At 37.2% G+C, this 17,688-nt stretch overlaps 1 protein-coding gene across 7 annotated transcripts in view; it reads left to right on the forward strand.

The window, feature by feature from the left end:
• The window catches only part of SOX6 (SRY-box transcription factor 6), a 369,248-nt gene that overhangs the window by 93,010 nt on the left and 258,550 nt on the right, over positions 1 to 17,688 (forward strand). The window contains exon 1 of one of the 7 annotated variants that reach the window (XM_074543382.1): positions 15,377 to 15,670. The exons of 5 other annotated variants lie outside the window; for them this stretch is intronic. The gene's annotated coding sequence lies outside the window, so the exon portion shown is untranslated. One more of the 7 variants, XM_014266737.3, reaches the window with a different exon arrangement.

The following is a 17,688-nucleotide window of genomic DNA, read 5'->3' on the forward strand; positions in this document are numbered from 1 at the left end:
ATCAATGGGGGAAATTCTGCCTCCAAGTCTTTTGTTTGCAGGCTCATCGTGTTTTCTTGTGGGTCTTTGGAAACAGTGTGGCCCATGATGACCTAGAATCAGGAAAGGATGCTTCAAAAATTTTAATGCTTTTAAAACTGTGTAGGTACTGGGGTAATATTTCATCAATTGAATGTCTTCTTTAGCGTTTTGGGAAATCTGTGGAAAAGTGATGCCTGTAGTTAATTTTTTAAATTTTATCTTGGATAACTAAGGAAACACAGGTGCTTTGAACTAGAATTCCAGTTACCAAAAAAACCCAAACAAATAGAAAATCCCCCCCGATTTTATAATTCCATGTTTCAAAGCAGCTTAATTTGCATTGTAAGTGTCATGTTTTAAATATTCTGGTTTTTTTTTTATCATTTAGGTATATTTTTTTCCCTAGTGCAGTGTTAAAGTTTTCTTTACTTGAGCAATGTGAGCTACTGTGAGCTGGAGCCTCCAGAGGCGTCTGCCAACCCATCTGATTCTGTGGGGCTTTACCTCCCTGACCAAACCTTGTGGGCTGAACTATTGAACTTAAGGGTACAAATGTCTCCAGGCTGAATAAAAGAGCCTGACTTTTCAAGTGGAGAGTTCTGATAGGTTGGGTAGAAAGGGGCATATATTATGTTCGGAGCATTGGCATTTCACTTTGACTTGGTTTTGCTTATAATCAGTTTTTAATTTTTTATCATAAATTTCCCTTTCAACATCTTGTACACTCAGATAAAATGATGAAGCATTCTAGTTTTCCTATTTTGTTAAAGAAAAATAACCAAAATGTTACTCTCCTTGAGCATTCTTAGAGGGGTCTGAATTTTGGAGCTAGGAATTCTGCATGTCCCCTTTGGAAATATCACAGTGTTAAGTGTAGCATCTCTAGCACTTCAGAAAATCTTGGAGAGGAGAAAGCTGCTCAAACCTGGAGCTGTTTTGTTCCACAGTATAAGATATCACCAATTAGCAATTAAATCAATTGATTAAATCAATTGATTTGACCTGCATTAACTATTTGTTTTGATACTGACTGGTAAGTAATGTATTACACATCTTTGAAAAAGTCTGTTATACTTTGAACTGCAAATATTTTATTAGCAGAGGCTATAAACCACAAAGAGTGGCTCGCTTGTGGGTGGTTTTTTCATGCTTATTTTGATGATATAGCAGTATCTTGGTCTGACATACTGTAGTGAGTGAGGATAAATTCGTGTTGCCAAGGTCTAAACAGCAGCAATATGGAAGTAATTCAGCAGTCAGTTTCACTCAAAGTTTGAAATCTGTGCTGTATTAGAGGTATGCATAGAAGCTGTGTTAATTGCTAGCTTGTTTTCCATATGGTTCTGTTTTAATGGAGCACATTTGTTGCAGATGGTTGGAAAGTGGGTTGGACAGTGCCTAAACTGGCTATGACTAATTCATACAGTGATTATACTATACTTTAATGTTTAACAGTCCCCTTTGTAAACTTCTTTCATTCACAGTTCCCTTGCCATTGAAATGTGGTCCAAGATAGCTGAAAAGTATTCTTCTTTATTTAAACTTGGCCTTAGAGAGGAGCAAGAACACGGAGCGTGTAGTCATCTTTTCCCTGATTCAAATTCAAAACCACACCCCAAACTTGGTTCTTCAGATGGGTTTATCTCCATTATTATTATGGTTTGGTGTGCGTATTTCGCTGAGGTAATGGTCTCTGAGAAGAGCCACTTGAGGAACTGAAGTGACCTCAACAAATGCTAAAACTGACTTCGTTCACACCACCGTGCTTTTACCTCTTCACTGGTTTGCAAGTAGGTGTAGACATTTTGGGTACCAACAGCCATTTCTTGTTTGAAAGTTGTAAAATTGCTAACTTGGACTTGAGGACACTGAAAATTTGCAGTGTTGAGGTGAAACTCAAGGGGCAACTGCAGCAATAGGCCCATGGAATCAGTAAGGGTGATGATGTAGATCAGCTTTGTGCTGACATGCGTGACAGGAATCTTTCATGTATTAATTAATTCGTTTTTAAATGGGCATTCTATGAATACATACCGAATCTAGAGAGGAAATAAAAATACAGAAGATTTCCCAGCATTGTTTTGGTTTATTTTTATTTGTATCTCTTGTGACAAAGCTTGTACAGCTGACTTTTACTTTGCTGAGGACTACAGTGAATGTCACAGTCAAACTCCAGTCAATGGTTCTTTGTAAAGGAAAAAAAGAGCTCTACGGTTCAGTGGGTTTCTCTACCATTTTTTCTGTTGTTTTCTCACATTGTCACTAAAATATTCTCTTTGTTATCTGAATGGGACATCTGCTGACTGGCTTAGCTCCCTTTACCTGATTGTGTGAAAAGTCTTGGTTAAATCTGTGAGGCCTTGGAGGCCCAGTAACCTGCTAAGTGCTACAGAGCCTGAAAGACATTATGTCCTTGGACTAACTTGTCTCTTCTACTTACAGCTGTATGTGATAGATAAAAAAAAACCTTACACATAAAAGACTGGGGTGAATGTAATTTTAATACACTTTTAGACATATTAATGAGTAGCTGGTTTTCCTTACCTGAAAGTATATAAAAATCCAAACAAATAAGTTGTATTTCATAGTAGGGCAGAAAAATAGAGCAGGCAGTCTTTAAAAGAAAGCATTTTTCTCTGGCTCTATCACAAACCTGCTCAATTGGAATTGATAATTTGTTTGAAGTGGTTGGAAATCCACTTAGTATGGCTAACAACGTAGAATAATGCAGACAGTTTGGCAGTTAGCACTGGGATGTCTAAACCACAGCTTTGATGCAATAATACCATAACATAAGATTTACCTAATTTATAATTTTCCCCAAAGCTCTCGCCCGCCCTGCTCCGCTGCTTGGCATGGTGATTTGTCTGCGCTATCTGGAGTTGGGTTTGAAACACGTTTGCATTTGATTGGTGTTTTTAGATTTTGATAGCTGCTAGTTCCCCTCCACAGAAGTAACCTTTTAAAATGTCAGTTTTAATGTACAAATTTTATGAGAATAAAAAGACTTTTAAAAATACTAATTTTAGACTTCTTGCTGCTGAGCTAGTAGTCAGCTGCTGTTGTCTCAGGCTGAGTCTTGGAAAATGAAGTCAGTGCTCACTATAATAAAATGTGTACTCTGGACTTCACGGGGAGAAAAAACACTTTTCTTTTAAATTCTTTTTCTGTAACTGTTCCACAGTGGTCAAAGTAATCTTCTGTCCTTTTACTTGTTGATATTTACCCTCTTCCCATCCATCCTTCTGTCTGTCTGTCTACCATGCGCTGGATTTCCTTCAAGTGGGAATTCCTCTCCTCTTAGGTGATAGTTCTTCCTGAGAGGAGAAACATCAGGTGCAAAAAAAAATTCATCTTGTGGTCTGTAACAGAAAAGCCTTACAAGTTAGGCTGTCTGGCTTACCAAATATGTCATGTAAAATAGGATTTAAAGCATTTCCCCCTTGAAGGTGACACAATATTTAATTTCCACTAAAAGATCTGATAATTTTCTGTAATCTTAATTGCTGCAGATATTCTTGTAATTTGTCGTGTTGGCTAGGTTGCTGTGTCATATGCTCTGTAAGAGAGGTGGGACTGAAATTCAAAAGGAAGGAAGCTTAAGATTTTCCCCCCTACTTGCAATGTCTCTTGTTCTAAATCAGAAAAGCACCATTTGTTTTGGCTTCAGGGAGCTGTGTGTTCATGCTCACAGCTGGAGGTGTGGTGCTGCAGTGATGGTCACCAGTGATGGGAAGGGAGACTACAATGATTAAAAAACTCAGCAAAAACAATCCCATATAAAACCCCCTCGGGATTAAAGGCAAGCACTTCATTCTTTCCCTTCTCAAAGCTCCTGTATAAATTGTGAACACAGATGAAAGAATTACAGAAGGAAATATGATTCCCAGATTTTAAATATCAACAGGACATATTTGGTTGCAATATTGCCTCATATGGAAGTAGTGAGATTTGCTTTATCTACTTCCAGGTATGTGTCCTAAAATTGTCTTTTTTGGTCATGATTATTTTCAAAGAAGTATCAGAGCTAAGCCATTTCATTTAATTGCACTGAAGTGTTGCCCTAAAGTAGAATAAAATATTATTTTTCTTTACTAGCTGGTATAGAAAAACACATATACATAAAACACATAGACATATTTTAACTGTAGTTTGTATAGATCTTGCCCGTATAAACAGCATGCAAATCTTTCCTACTGCAGGGCAGACAACTGAGGGACTATAATGTGTGATATACCAGGCATCCACCATAAATTTGATACTCATGAGTCCTTCATATTTCATACAAAGAATCAGGGAGAATAAAAAGCAGAAGAAAACCAGCACTGAATGGAGTTATGAAATATCCACGTGTAAAAGAAATAAGGAAAGATTACCTTGGTCTCCTGTGCTAAAACGGTGATGCCAAATGCTGATCAGATGCTGTGGGTTATAGTGGAATGTGGGGATATTATAAAATCAGGATTCCTTTCAGATGTACTCCATTATTTTTGAAGTCCTATTAATTCCCCATGTGTTCTGGCTAACAAAATAATGAAAGGACCCTTTTAATGGGGGCAAGATGAAACTTTACTGCTCAGCTTGTACATGTTATGCAGCTGGACTGATGGGCCACTGTTCAGAGGAACATGGGTGGGAGGCTATTTTAAAAGAAAATGAAAAAACATTTGTTTAACTGCATGGCAACAAAAATATTTTACCAAGTGAAGGCTGACTGCATATTTCATTATGACAAAAGGTGCAGGCCCAAAGGGAAAGGAGTAAAGCAAAATGCCACCTTTCTAAGATTTAAGATATTAACTCTATATGGGAGTATTTTAAACCTTGCTATATATTTATACATTTAACTCTTTAAATTCTCACATCCCTTTCCTAATCTGAAGGAGTCTGTTGGAAGGAACTGCTTGCTAACATTTCCCGTCAAATACAGATGCTAGGCAGAAGTTCCTGCAGTTTTGTAGGGAGTTCCTGGGCTCATCCAAGCTGTTGCCATTCTCATTCTCTCGTTCTCCTCTCCTTATTTCTGCTCCCTCCTCCTTTGCTGAGGCATCTGTTCCCTGAGGCTGTTCACATGCAGCCCTTGCTCTGTTCTGCACCTTGTGGTCCTCTTTTAGGTAGCAGAGAGAGCAGAGGAATGCCTTTGTATTCCATCTGCTCCAGGTGATGAGCTTGGAAAAAAAGGCTGAAAACACAACCTAATGATTTTTGCTTAAATATAACTATACCTGTGGGTATATATATATGCACACACATGCATAGGTGTGCATATATATATATATATGTATATATATATGTATATATATACATATATATATTTATATATATATGTATATATATACATATATATATTTATAAAATTACAGAAATCCATTTGGAATAATAATTTCAAAACCTATTTGGGATAATCATATTTGTCACAAATGTTGAAGAAACCAGGTAGCTATACAGTTCATTCTCTGTGGTTACCAGCAAAACTTTTATAAACGTGTTAAGTTAGCTTGGTGGAATGTGAAATTGATTACAGTAATTAGAAAATGTAGGTGGTTTTACTTATTTGCATCACTTTGCTTACTGAACTGCTTTAGTTTCCATGAGTATGATAGTTTCCATCTGCCTTGCAATAGACATTTTGTAAAGATTTAGATATACCAAAATGGACATTTTTTTCAAAATCTATTACCCCAAGCTCTTTGACAGTGAGCTATAAATGAGTCTCTGTGGTGTGTTTTACAGGGTTCTCTTTATATATATATGCATGTTATATTTAAACTTCCACTCTTTAGAAAGGAAATTTAAACTACTGATAATTTTATGAGCAGAAAAAAAATGAGTGCTCAAAGACTGAATGGTGCATGCCATTTAACTGTGACAGGTGTACCTTTTAAGGGGTGTTTAATGTGAGAAACTTTGATATTTGGGACTTTGAGAAGTGTAGTGAAAGGGCCTGTTTGCAGCACCTTCCAGGCCTGAAACACTGTGGCAGAGCTTCAGAAAGATTTGTCAGCCTGAAAGCTGATGCAGCTGGAGCAGGATTTCAGTCTGAACCCAGGACAGATATGGACAGGATATATCATGTGAACATAGTGCACTTGTTGTCCTGGCTTGATTAATTTGTCTGTTCTGATTCTGTTCTATAATAAAACAATGTAGAGGTATGACTGGCTGATTAGGTATTGGAAGCTCCAACATTAGAGAAAGAAAATTACACACAGAATCTCTAGGTTGGAAGAGACCTTTAAGATCATAGAGTCCAACCCATGCAATTAAAACCAAGCAAACCCCCAACGTTTTATGTTAATTTATTTGGTTTCATTTTGAAGTGATCCCTGTTTCCCTCACTGCTTAGAGGTTCAGATTCTCTCATTCCTCCTTTTTCACAGGAGATCTCAAAGCAATAGAGAAAGGTGATTTATAAAAATGTTGTTTTGCCTGTTTTACACCAAGGTAAACCCAGGCATAAAGAGATAATGATACTGAATCAAAACTAGGCCTTGCACTTTTGTGTGCTTCCTTCACTAGACAATACTGATTGGGATAATTTGACTAGTGGGAAAATTGTAGGCCAAATGTAAAAGTTGCCTAGTGAATCATTTTATGAGGAGATATGGAAGTCCACCACATGGTTATCTTGTGGGTGTAAGTCTGACACAGTAATTGTATATGCATGGTGGTTTCTGTCTCTAAGCTGTGCTGGCTTCAAAGCAAACTGAAATCCCTTAACAGATTCTTTTTATATATATGCATACATATACACACAATATGAAGCTGTTTATCAAATTGATTTCTCACACTTATTATAAAATCACTGATGAATTGCATAGAACAGTATTCTTTTGCAGAAGACAGTTTGGATTATAATAGCCTTATCATTTATTGAAATCAAGTGAAAAAAAAATCAGAAGAATGGAGTTGACTATACGATTTTTTTTCTTCCATAATTTACCTAGTTTATCCTCAGGACTTAAAAAACGATAGGTATAGTTTATATAGTTTTTTATTTAGTTAGATATAATAATATGAAGGCTCCAAGTGTGAAGAGTGTTTAACAAGTTGGAGTGGAAGTTAAATGGTAATTCAGGAGTAAAAAACCCCCAGTTCATAGGGTACCAAATCAAGTGGGAAATTTGTAAAGGAATTGAGCACTGGTTTGTGCATTATATCTCAACTCAAATGGGAATGGAGTTCTGGAGTGAGGTGTGATATCTAGGACTGCAAAAGACTTAAATAGTAAAAAGAATTTCTGGTGTGAATGTGGCAATCTGACTTGAATTCAGATATCCAAGTTGCTTGGTCCTGCAGTTAGGGCTGAAACAGACCTAGTTTGCATGGCCCAGATGAAATGTTTTGGAAACCCAAGGAGCAGACAGTTCTGCTTTCTCTCAGCTGACAGACACAAAAATCTGTGCATACAGTGATGCCAGTAGGGACTGACCAGGATGCAGGGAACCTGTAGAGAAGGACACTTGGAAAAACCTGAGGGGTTGTGCATTATGGGGCAAACTCAGAGAGCAGCTGCTGGTGCTCAGAGATAAGAGCCATTCTTCCTTCATGGTATGTAAAGATAGAGAAAATTGCTGTTCTTTGCCAGCTGTTAATTTGGACAAGAGAATTTGGTTCCATTGTATGGCTGTTATATAGGTTCCATTATATATATGTATTTCCATACTGTACAGGTTAAATTCTATAGATACACATACATATGTGTAACCACACACTAATCTAGGTGGCTACTTGAGTAAAGAAACATAGTAGGAACTCACTTCCCTTTTCTTCCTGTCTTTGGGTCAAATCTCCTTATGTATTATGCATGAAATATCAATGTCTTGATGATGTTGTTTTCCTGGAGGTACATTTTATTCTGCTGTCCATCAGTGCAGAGCACATTGTGACTTTTGCTTGGCTGTGTGAAAGTGATGCTGGAAAAGTGAGGAAGCAGGTTGTTGTTGCCCTGTGTGTTGGCCACCAGAGTTCCCAGTGTCAATGTGCCACAGCACTATAGTTACTCAGAGGTACAGTTTAATGGGCTCAGTTCAACTTGTGATGTGTCCAAGGCTAATCAGTGCCTTATTTTGCACCAAAGCAGCAGGATTGGGTGGTATTGACTGCTTTGCCAATGTATCTGATGCCTTGTGAAGGTTCACCTAGAACAGAGGCTAGATGGAGTTAAAGAATAAAGTAAGACCTCAATGGGTACGCCTTGGGCAGCACAAGAGCCCAGCCAGGGCTTCAAGATGAACCCGAAAATGGTCACAAAATGGATGACCAGCCATGGGGTCTCACACTTTTATAAGTTCTCATCCTTTAGTATATTGGAGTTAATTGTCCAGTTATAGCTTTAGCCCATGAAGTCCCATCCTTCTTGTTTTTCTCTCTTCAGTTCACATTGTTTATGCTCTTTGGCCTAGAATTTGGATCATTTGTCCTTGGTCCTGAGCTAGAGAAGGAATTGTTTTGTCTACCTGTCCTCTAATATGAAGCTCAGAACTACACACTAAAGCAGTACAGGATCTGAAAAATAGAAAAGCTAAAACCTGAGGCATCATTTCTACTGTGCTATGCCTCTAGCTGCTGCTGTGCTATGCCTCAGGTGACAACCTGACTCTTGTCAGGCTCCTGCACTGGATTCTTAGATTACTGCTGTTCTTGTACATGTTTTTCTACATAACACATGGACATTCAGCAAAAACATGGGACATGAAGTACCATATTGGAAGCACAGACTGTACCTGGACAGCTCTCTAGCTGCTAAATGGGAAATGATGCAGATAATTTGCTATCTAAGCAGCTCTGATCTTAAAGCATGAATTCATATTCTGTGTAGGATACTAATGCAGATTTTATTACTTACTCACTAAAAGGGTGCTGGCATACTTAATATATTTTAAGGAACAAATGGAACTTTTGGGAAACAGTGTACTTGCATTGTGCATATCAATGCAGTAGCCATTCCAAGATGCCTCTAAAACACACTGTTAGGTTGAATTCTATAAAGGAAAATAATGACAATTCCCTGACTGTGAGTCGTAAAGGATAGAGCCACCTATCACTAAGCACAAAGTCTGTTTTTCATTACGTGTTAGCTTTTTTTTTTTCTTTATAAATAAACTTAACAGTGTGTTTTCTGTCTCACAGAGGTGGTTTTATTCAGGAAAAAATAACAGCTAAGAGGCAGCCAAAGAACACTAGTGGATGATACATGTGTCTGTGAAAACAGGTTCATGTATCTTAAGATGTGATTATCTTGGCTGAACAGAAGTTTAAACAAATAAATAAATGGTAGTACTGGCTGATGACAGTGATATCTCAAAGTTGTAGTCGACTACTGGGGAGTTCAGACTATTTCTAACAAGATTGAATGAAGCTATGTGGAGAGAATGAGCTATGTAGATAATTTTATTAACATTTTCTTTGCCACTTTTTAAGCAGCTCATGTATATGAGTCTTAAGTAAATAGGGTTTTCTATCTTTGCAAATAAGTGTAGTTTCCTTTTTTCTGTAGGCCATATAAGTGGCTTTCATGTGATCATGTTAATATTTTCCAAGGCAAGTTGTTTTTGTTTTTCCAGATTGGGACTACATGGTAAAGGGAGTATAGTGGCAAAAATGTGGCAGAATGTGTGTGAAAAGAAGACAAGCAATACAGAGTGTTGACATATGGGTTTGAGATGATAATACATAAAGGACCATAGAGATGGTTTAATTTGCTTAGCCTAGTCACCTGGTAATTTATCTGGAGAGGAATTGGTTTGTGTTTTTCTTTGAGTAGCAGTTTTGGGGACACTGGGATTTGAATTCACACAGTGACTTCCCTCCAGGTTGACGAACTTGTAAGTAAAATATAACAAAGGATTAAAAATTACTGAAAAGACACTTTGCAGTCAATTTTTGTCCCTTAACGGTCAATTAGGGATCATTGAGAAAGGCAGGAGATTTCTGGGAATGAGCAGACATCAAGGCCAGCATAGCTGTTCAACATCTTATCCAACTTCCTACTAGTGTGACCCCTGAGGAACGCTGTCAACGCTCTGCTGGTATGCCTGGAAGGGCCTGGGCCGCGATCTTTGTGGCGAAGATGTCAAGTTACAGAGAAAGTAGATTTTCCCTCAACTGTTGGTAAAAAGCAGGTCAAGTGGGGTTAATCTCGGCTGCTAATGATTCTGGCCTTTTCAGGATGGTATTATTTGTGGTGCTGAGCAGCTGCCTCTGCTGCTGCTGCTGTTCGGGCCCAGGGCTGGCACTAGAGGCGAAGCTTTGCTTCTTTGTTGGTGTCAGGTTGTGCTCCTCTGGGTGCTGGGTGACATTTCGGCTTGCCAGGGATGTGGACTGCATGGCAGGAGGAGGATTGGGTCTGTGTACAGTTTTGGTGGCACAGAAGACTAATGAATATTTCTGCCATTTAGAAAAAAGGAAATTACTTAAAGCTTTGTTTTGTCGCTGGAATGTGAGGCTTCTTTTCGTTTGAAATTTTGTGTGAATTAAGTTTGCTAAAAATCCAATATTCAAAAACCTAGAGCCTCAAGTACCATGAGGTTTAAGGAAATGTTTTCTATTTGGTTTGAGTCTTTGAAGACACATTACCAGAATTTCTCCTGTAGCATATTTTAAGAAAATGTCATCATCTAACCTAATTTTGTATGTTCAATGAACTTGTTGCAATGAACGGTAAACTGGGAAAGGGCAAAAATATACCTGTGTTTGGAGTGTTGTTGTGCATTGCTGCCCCTTTGTGAACAAAGAACAAGAGCAGAATTTATCACAGCAAGTTGGGGCTGTCTGCTTTGAGGTATACAGAAGTTTATCTGTAGCTTCTGCCCGAAAGGGGAAGAATATTCCATTCTGTGCTTTTCTCTGTGCCCGGCCCAGCTATCACCTGGCCCATGGTGATTTCAAATGTTTTTCTCCTGCCTCTGTGTCTGAATGGGCACAGACTTCTTCCCAGTTAACATACAACAATCCCTTGTGCTGACTGCTGAACTCTGATCTCTGGCTGGATGCACTCTTGTTTCTCTAAGCACGTGTGGTGCCGAGCAGACCTGGAGCTCGGTAATTCATAAGAGCTGGGTGTTATTGGTATTACTACTCCTTGAATGAGCCTGTGTTATTTTGCACAGCAGCTTGGTCACCTGGCAGCAGGTCATTAGCATTTTAGGTTTCTTTCCCTCACAACAATGCACAACATGCTAATTAGAGGGTTTTGAAAGCTAAGCAACCTGGTTTAAAATCAGACATTTTAATTTGCAGCTTTAATGGCTATATTATAATAACTGGCTTGGCTTGGGGGCGAAGGGGAGAGAAGCACTTCTCATGTTCCAGTAGAAAGGTCCAATATAACAGAGGCTGACAAAATTAAAAACCTCATAATTTGACCTTTGCCTGGGATAAAAGGCTGTTTCATAACAATTTCCTTTTGTTCTTTGTTTAAGCCATTACTCCAAAAGGAGCCTCCGATTAATCTAAGTAAATGCATCATTACAGTCCTAATCCATGTCCTTCTGTCAGTGTCTGTTTTAATTAAATAAGAAACACTAGCAGAAAGATATCACGCACAAAGCTGTGATTGGAGAAAGAGGGTTGTTTGATCAGGGTGAGATTAAAAAAGGCTTTACTGTTTTGTCCTTTTGCTCTAGATGCCATAATGTAGGTTAAAGGAAGAAAACTTGCCTAATAGTTTAGCACATTGCTCCCCATTACAATATCTAAATAACCAGATTTACCCATGAAACTGTCTCAGACACTCTATTAATTACATACAGAACATTCACAAACAGATGATATGGCAACTTGGTTTGAGTAATTTGACACATTAATATGCTTGGGACTGTATACATGGCTGGCCAGAAATTGTATTCAAGTTGCAGTTTTTTTATATTAAATAAAAAATTGATTAAAGCTATTTAGGTATTTTCTTTCTTTTTAGTACTCGTGGCTCACAAATAGTAAACAAAATCTGCAAGCCCCTGATTTTTAAAAAAAACATTTTTGTTTCTCACAAAATCAGAACAATTATTTTACAGCAGTGAAAGATTGAAGGATCTATTTAATAAATGTCATAACATCCAACTAGTTAATATTGCTAAAGCAATGCATATGTAAGAGACTCTTCCTCAAGGTAGTGTTTCAAGATCCCTGTGGTGAGGGTTTTCTCCCATATCCAGGCCATTATTTGATGTAATGAAAAGAGAAAGTGTGCAACACAGAGATTGTTAATTAATTTAGCCTAACAAGATGAAGATAAATGAAGCAAAGCATGGATTGAATCAAGCAAGAGGTCTTATTTACAATTTAATACTACTTTATATTAGGCATTTTCAATTTACAAAAGAAAGGAGTTTAAAGAAAAGGTGTTCTGCAAATGCATGTAAGAATTTTTATTTTATTTTATGAACAGTTCCTAGAACTGCTGAAAATACCTTTTGGGTTAGCCTCTAAGTTTTCCTCTCCTATTTTTTTTTCCCTTTTCACAATCATTTTTCTCAATTTGATTTTAAAATATGTTCATAGAAATGAGAAAAATTAAACCCTAAACTTTTTCCCATTGAAATCAATAGCAAATTATCAATGGAAATTCTTGGAAGCCCAAATGTTACAGTTTTTCATTGTTTATATTCATCTAGAGTCATAGCTTTATTTTGAGCAATTTGTGTGTAGAAAGACGCATTAAGAGGCGTAACTATAAAAACCCAATTGGATTTTATTTTAGTTTGCATTCCAAAGTGTAAATCTATTGTTGCTTATGTTTTCAACTGTCCTATTGCTGTGAAAGCTAAGAGAGGGATCCAGGATAGTGTTAATTAACAATGCTTTTATGTAATAAAACTGATTTTTTGATTTGGGACAGTATTTGTTCTCTAGACCATGTTTGTTTTAAATATTTGTGGAAAACTGTAGGTTCTAGTTTCTAAAAAATGAAAAATCCCCCAAGATTAAAAGATATGTCAGAGATTTTAGATGTTTCTTCTTCCCAGTCCCAGTTTTAAATAAAGACTATCCAAAGCTAATAGTAAGCTAAAATTTGCATCAATTCAGTCACTGCATCTCCAGGTGTATATTATTCAGTTTCCCAAAGACAAAATTTAGGGTGTAATTCTATAGAAGCAAAGAAAAAAATAAGGTCTGTCATTTTTAATATCTAAAAACTAATTAGCAAAAAAAGTCCTGTGTTGTGACTGATCAGAGACACCTTCATCAGTTTGTCCTAAGCCCTGAATTATAAATGACCAAACTTATTTGGCCTTTTTTTTTTTAAATAAAACGTCCTCATTTTTACAGATGAATTGGGTCTGTCCACTATTTGACCTTCTGCCATGATTTCTGTCTCCAAAGGAAATGCCTTCCTTCCTTTTGCAGTAGCCAGACAGCACAGCGTTATCTACAAGCAGTGTCACTCCAGGCAGTGGTCGCCACAAATAGCATTATTATGGTCCCTATGTTTTTATCTTGGGGGTCATGAACAAATCCATGCAACTGCTTCTAAAGATTTCAATAAATAGGACTTTTTATCCAGACAATTGGCTTTTATATTACTTTTAAACAAAACTACTAGTCCATCAAGAGTTTCAAAAGGAAAACAATTCTACAGAGTGCTGGTATGGCAGCACAGACCAATCATTATGGCACCCATTCTCCAGTCCTTTATTTTTCAAGTCCACAACAATAGGTTGTTGATTCAATGGACAAGACCAGAACAATTAAGTTCTCTGTTTAGCAGCAGTGCAGCATTTTAATGCCCTCCTCTAATAATGGTCTCATTATTGTTATTCTAAGACTGGGCCTCAGGAGGAGGAATATTTGCTGGAGGTACGTCATTATTTTGCAAATTTCGATTAGCTCATCATGTTGTCTGTACTGTGAAAATCGTAGCTAATTAGGGCAGTCAGTTAGACTACCAGCTTTTGAGCTTATGAGTTAAAAGGTAGCACACTTGATAGGCCAATGATGTGAAAAAGGTGGTAAAAAGAGGGATTAGAGCTGTTGCCTTAGTAACTCTAACTTCCATCTGTGCGGGAACAATGGACCTGTGTTTCTCCACCACCTTGGTGTAAAAATTGGTTTTGTTTCGAAAGGAAGGGGCTTTTTATGACAATCTGGAATTCAGCCTAACAGGGTGCAGTTTTAGTTGTTAGAGGAGACCATTGGAGGATAGGAAAGATGAAAGGTCATGGCGAGCTCCAAGGACATGAAAGGTCATTGTCTCTGGTAACAATAGTGGATTGTTTGGTCCCATTATTTCCAGCCAACTACTCAGTCAGGTGATAGAAAAGATACTACCAGTTTAGTCAGGTGGAACAGGAGAGAAAGATAATGCACCTACTACAGAACAAAAGATAACTATAATTCGCCTTTATTAAACAAAGTTGCACTTATTTGTGGCCGTCCTCTGAAGAGGGTTGTTTACAGACTTACTATTTCAGCCTGCTTTGTTCAGCACTGCCTCTGTAGGCCATCACATCTCTGGGAAGCAATCCAATGTGTTAGAAAATGTTGTTTAAGCTTTCTTCCCATGAAGAGGAGTCCCCAGGAGTACCACTGATGTGATGCTTAACAATAAATTCAGTTGTTGTAGCTTTCTCACATTATTGGCATTCCTAAAAGGTTTTCCTTCAAACACAGAATAAAATTAGCTATAAATATGAAATAAATTTGCTTCAAAACTTTACAGCATTTTATCATAAATTCTACAGCGCATATTGCTGAAAGTTTACAGCAAACTGTATTAAGCACTGCTGAACAGAGAGCAGAGACCTATAGTTGTGTAAAAATAGATTAGCTTTAGGACTACTCTTATGCAAAAGGAAATAGATAAAGTCTCATCTTTAAAGTCTTTATGCAGAAGCTTTAAGAGACCCTGTGTCTTTGTTTTAAGGGAAAAACAGAACTACTGCCATATTATTTAATAAAACAGCTATAGCAGAGTTCATAAGGAAAGCATTTCTGTTAGTGAATAGAGCTGTCACCTCTTATATTTTTCCAAGAGCATCCAAACCTCCAATTTACTGTTTTTCAGAAAGACATTTTCCCCCTCTCTTATTATTTCCCTATTTTTGTAGTATTATGCCTTAGTCATCTGTGCAACAAGTTTATTTTTATTTTCCTCTTACCTCTGTCCACAATTAAAGCATGTCCCAAGGTCCATCACATATCTCCTAATTTCTCTAGGTAAGCATTTCCAGAATGTTCCACTTTCTTATATGAGATCTCTGAACTCTTTTACCAGGTTTGTTTTATAATATTTTTACTCATTTCACAACAGAGCTGCTAGAGCTGTATTGAATTTTTTTTGAAATTGATAACATATATGTAATATACTACTCTTACACTTGAAAATAAAAATTATGTATAATTTTTAGGTATCCCATCTTAAACTGTTCTGACCTCATTTGAACTCCCCTTTTTGGCTATTCTGGGCCTCTCTTATCTCATTTTTACTCCTGGCCACTCTTGCTCTTGCTTTCTGACAACACAGATGGGTGGCCTTGCACAAACTGATAACTGTGGCAATTTCTCAGCACACTATTCACTAATAAAAGATGTTATTTTCAGAATTAGGCAGGCATGTGTCATACTTGCTGGTTGGCTGAAGATGAGAGGTCGAGCTGTGGCTTCCTGGGAGCCTGCAGTCGTATGAGGCATTGGACTTTACAGCTCCCAGGTTGTTGATGCATTGTTTTACCAGCAACTAGGTTAAGTAATTAGAGTCTTTCAGAGAAAGGAAATCTTGTTTTAAGTGTTTGTAAGCTTTTAGTTTTTAAGGTAATATATTCTTAATTTTTCTCTTTAGCTTGCTATTTAGTTCTTATTTATTTGCTAGCCTGTGTTTTGTTATTTTTGTATTACAATGAGCCAAGGAGTGTAGGCTGCTTCATTCAGAATGGGAGCCCTGCAAAGGGTTAACCAGCAGAGAATTACAAATGAACTATCAGGAAAGTTGATTATTAATCCAGCAAGAGAGAAAATATCCTTCCAGTTAGCAAGAATTAGTACCTGAAGAGCTGATAATATTGTTCGGGCTGTCGGTGTGGAATGGCAAAACCAGGTAAGCTAATCATCTTCTCAAAGGAACAAAATATTTTCTTTCTGCTTTTCATTATAAGAGAGTTTAGTTTTTAAAAGAATCTTTGTTATTTTACTTAAAGTATCAGCATGTGAAACAGCATATGTTGATCCTCAGTTTCCTCAAATGAATGAAAGAAATTAAACTTGTGTTTAACTTTGGTAAGAAGATACATTTCTAAGCCATATTTCTGAGCTACGCAGTGTATGTAGCTGTGAAATATCATTGCAATTCTTTCCTGGTTTGCGGTTAAGGGTGAGAACTGATTACAGAACCTGAGGAGTCCTTTGCAATTGCAAGCTAATATATTATGTAAGTCTGTCTTTAGTCATGCTTGGACATATTGTGGGGTTTACAGGAACTTTTATGTTGTAGAGCTCTTTCATTCAGAGTTATTAGATTTCAGTTTTCACACTGTAGGAATTATTTATTTATTTATGTTTGTTTTGATTTTGTGAACACATTTCTGTTTGTTAAAAGTTTTTGGTTTTGTTTTTTTTTTTTTTTTGTTTTGGTGGGGTTTCAAAAATCTATGATCTGGGGTTAGAAAAAAATAGATGTTTGGTAAACATTCCATTGTGTTTTTACAGAGAAATGCAAATGAAACTATTAGGTTAGTTGAATACAATCTCATAATTTTGGTAATTTTTTAAAAAAGCTCAAAGCCCTATCTTGGGAAAACTTTTAAATTTCTGCCCCTGATACTAATATATAGATATGATAACCATTTATGTTTTCCAATGTAGTCTTTACTATTTAGCTTATTGTAGAAGCTGTGTAAAAATGTTAGATGATAGTCTAGTACTGTGGAAATTAGAAAGTCTGTGTTCAACATTTGATAACTTTTCCTAGTTGTGTGCTGTTACTTCAATTAGTAGCACTTAAAAAATCCTGATTTGCTTGTAGAATGAAATTCAGTATGTACACCATATGACAGCAGTATCTGAGTTGGTGAAAGAGAGTCCAGATTTTAGCCTGTTATGTATGAAACAGCCTGAAAGCTGTCTGAAAGGGATTGTGGTGATACAAGAGGGAAAACATGGGTTAAACCTAAAGCATTCCAAATTTAAAGGCTGAACCCCTCTAGCAATGTAGTTCTATGGGGTAACTTTTCATGACCTGTAGAGAAAGGAAGAAGAAACCTTCTAATTTTGGGAATGGGAATAAGATATGGCCTGAGGTGAAGGAGAAAGAGAAAGGAAGAAGAGGCAGGGGGAAAGTGAAAGGGAGGAGTGGCGTTTGTCTGACAGCGTCATTGCGTCGCGTGTGACTTTGGCCTCCTCGAGCACGGGGACAGCTGGTGGCCAAGTCCTCTGAAGGCCGTCTCACCACGTTAGAGTCAACTAAAGTCCTAGAATTTGCTGACGACTGAGCTGTCAGGGCAACAAATATCAGGGCATTTTGGGAGCCATGCTAAATAGTCAGATATACATAGAGGCAAATAACTTCCGGAGGCACATTTTAGCAGAGTATTTTAAGGAAGAACGGGGATAACGTAAATAAGCTGCATTTTCCGAGTTTGATCACCGGCATCTAGGAAATATATAAAGAGCAAGAAACCCAATGATGAAAAAATTATCACACAGGAAATGATATACGTAGAAAAAAACAAGATT

Source organism: Zonotrichia albicollis, chromosome 6, assembly GCF_047830755.1.
Source record: "Zonotrichia albicollis isolate bZonAlb1 chromosome 6, bZonAlb1.hap1, whole genome shotgun sequence".
NCBI lineage: Eukaryota > Metazoa > Chordata > Aves > Passeriformes > Passerellidae > Zonotrichia > Zonotrichia albicollis.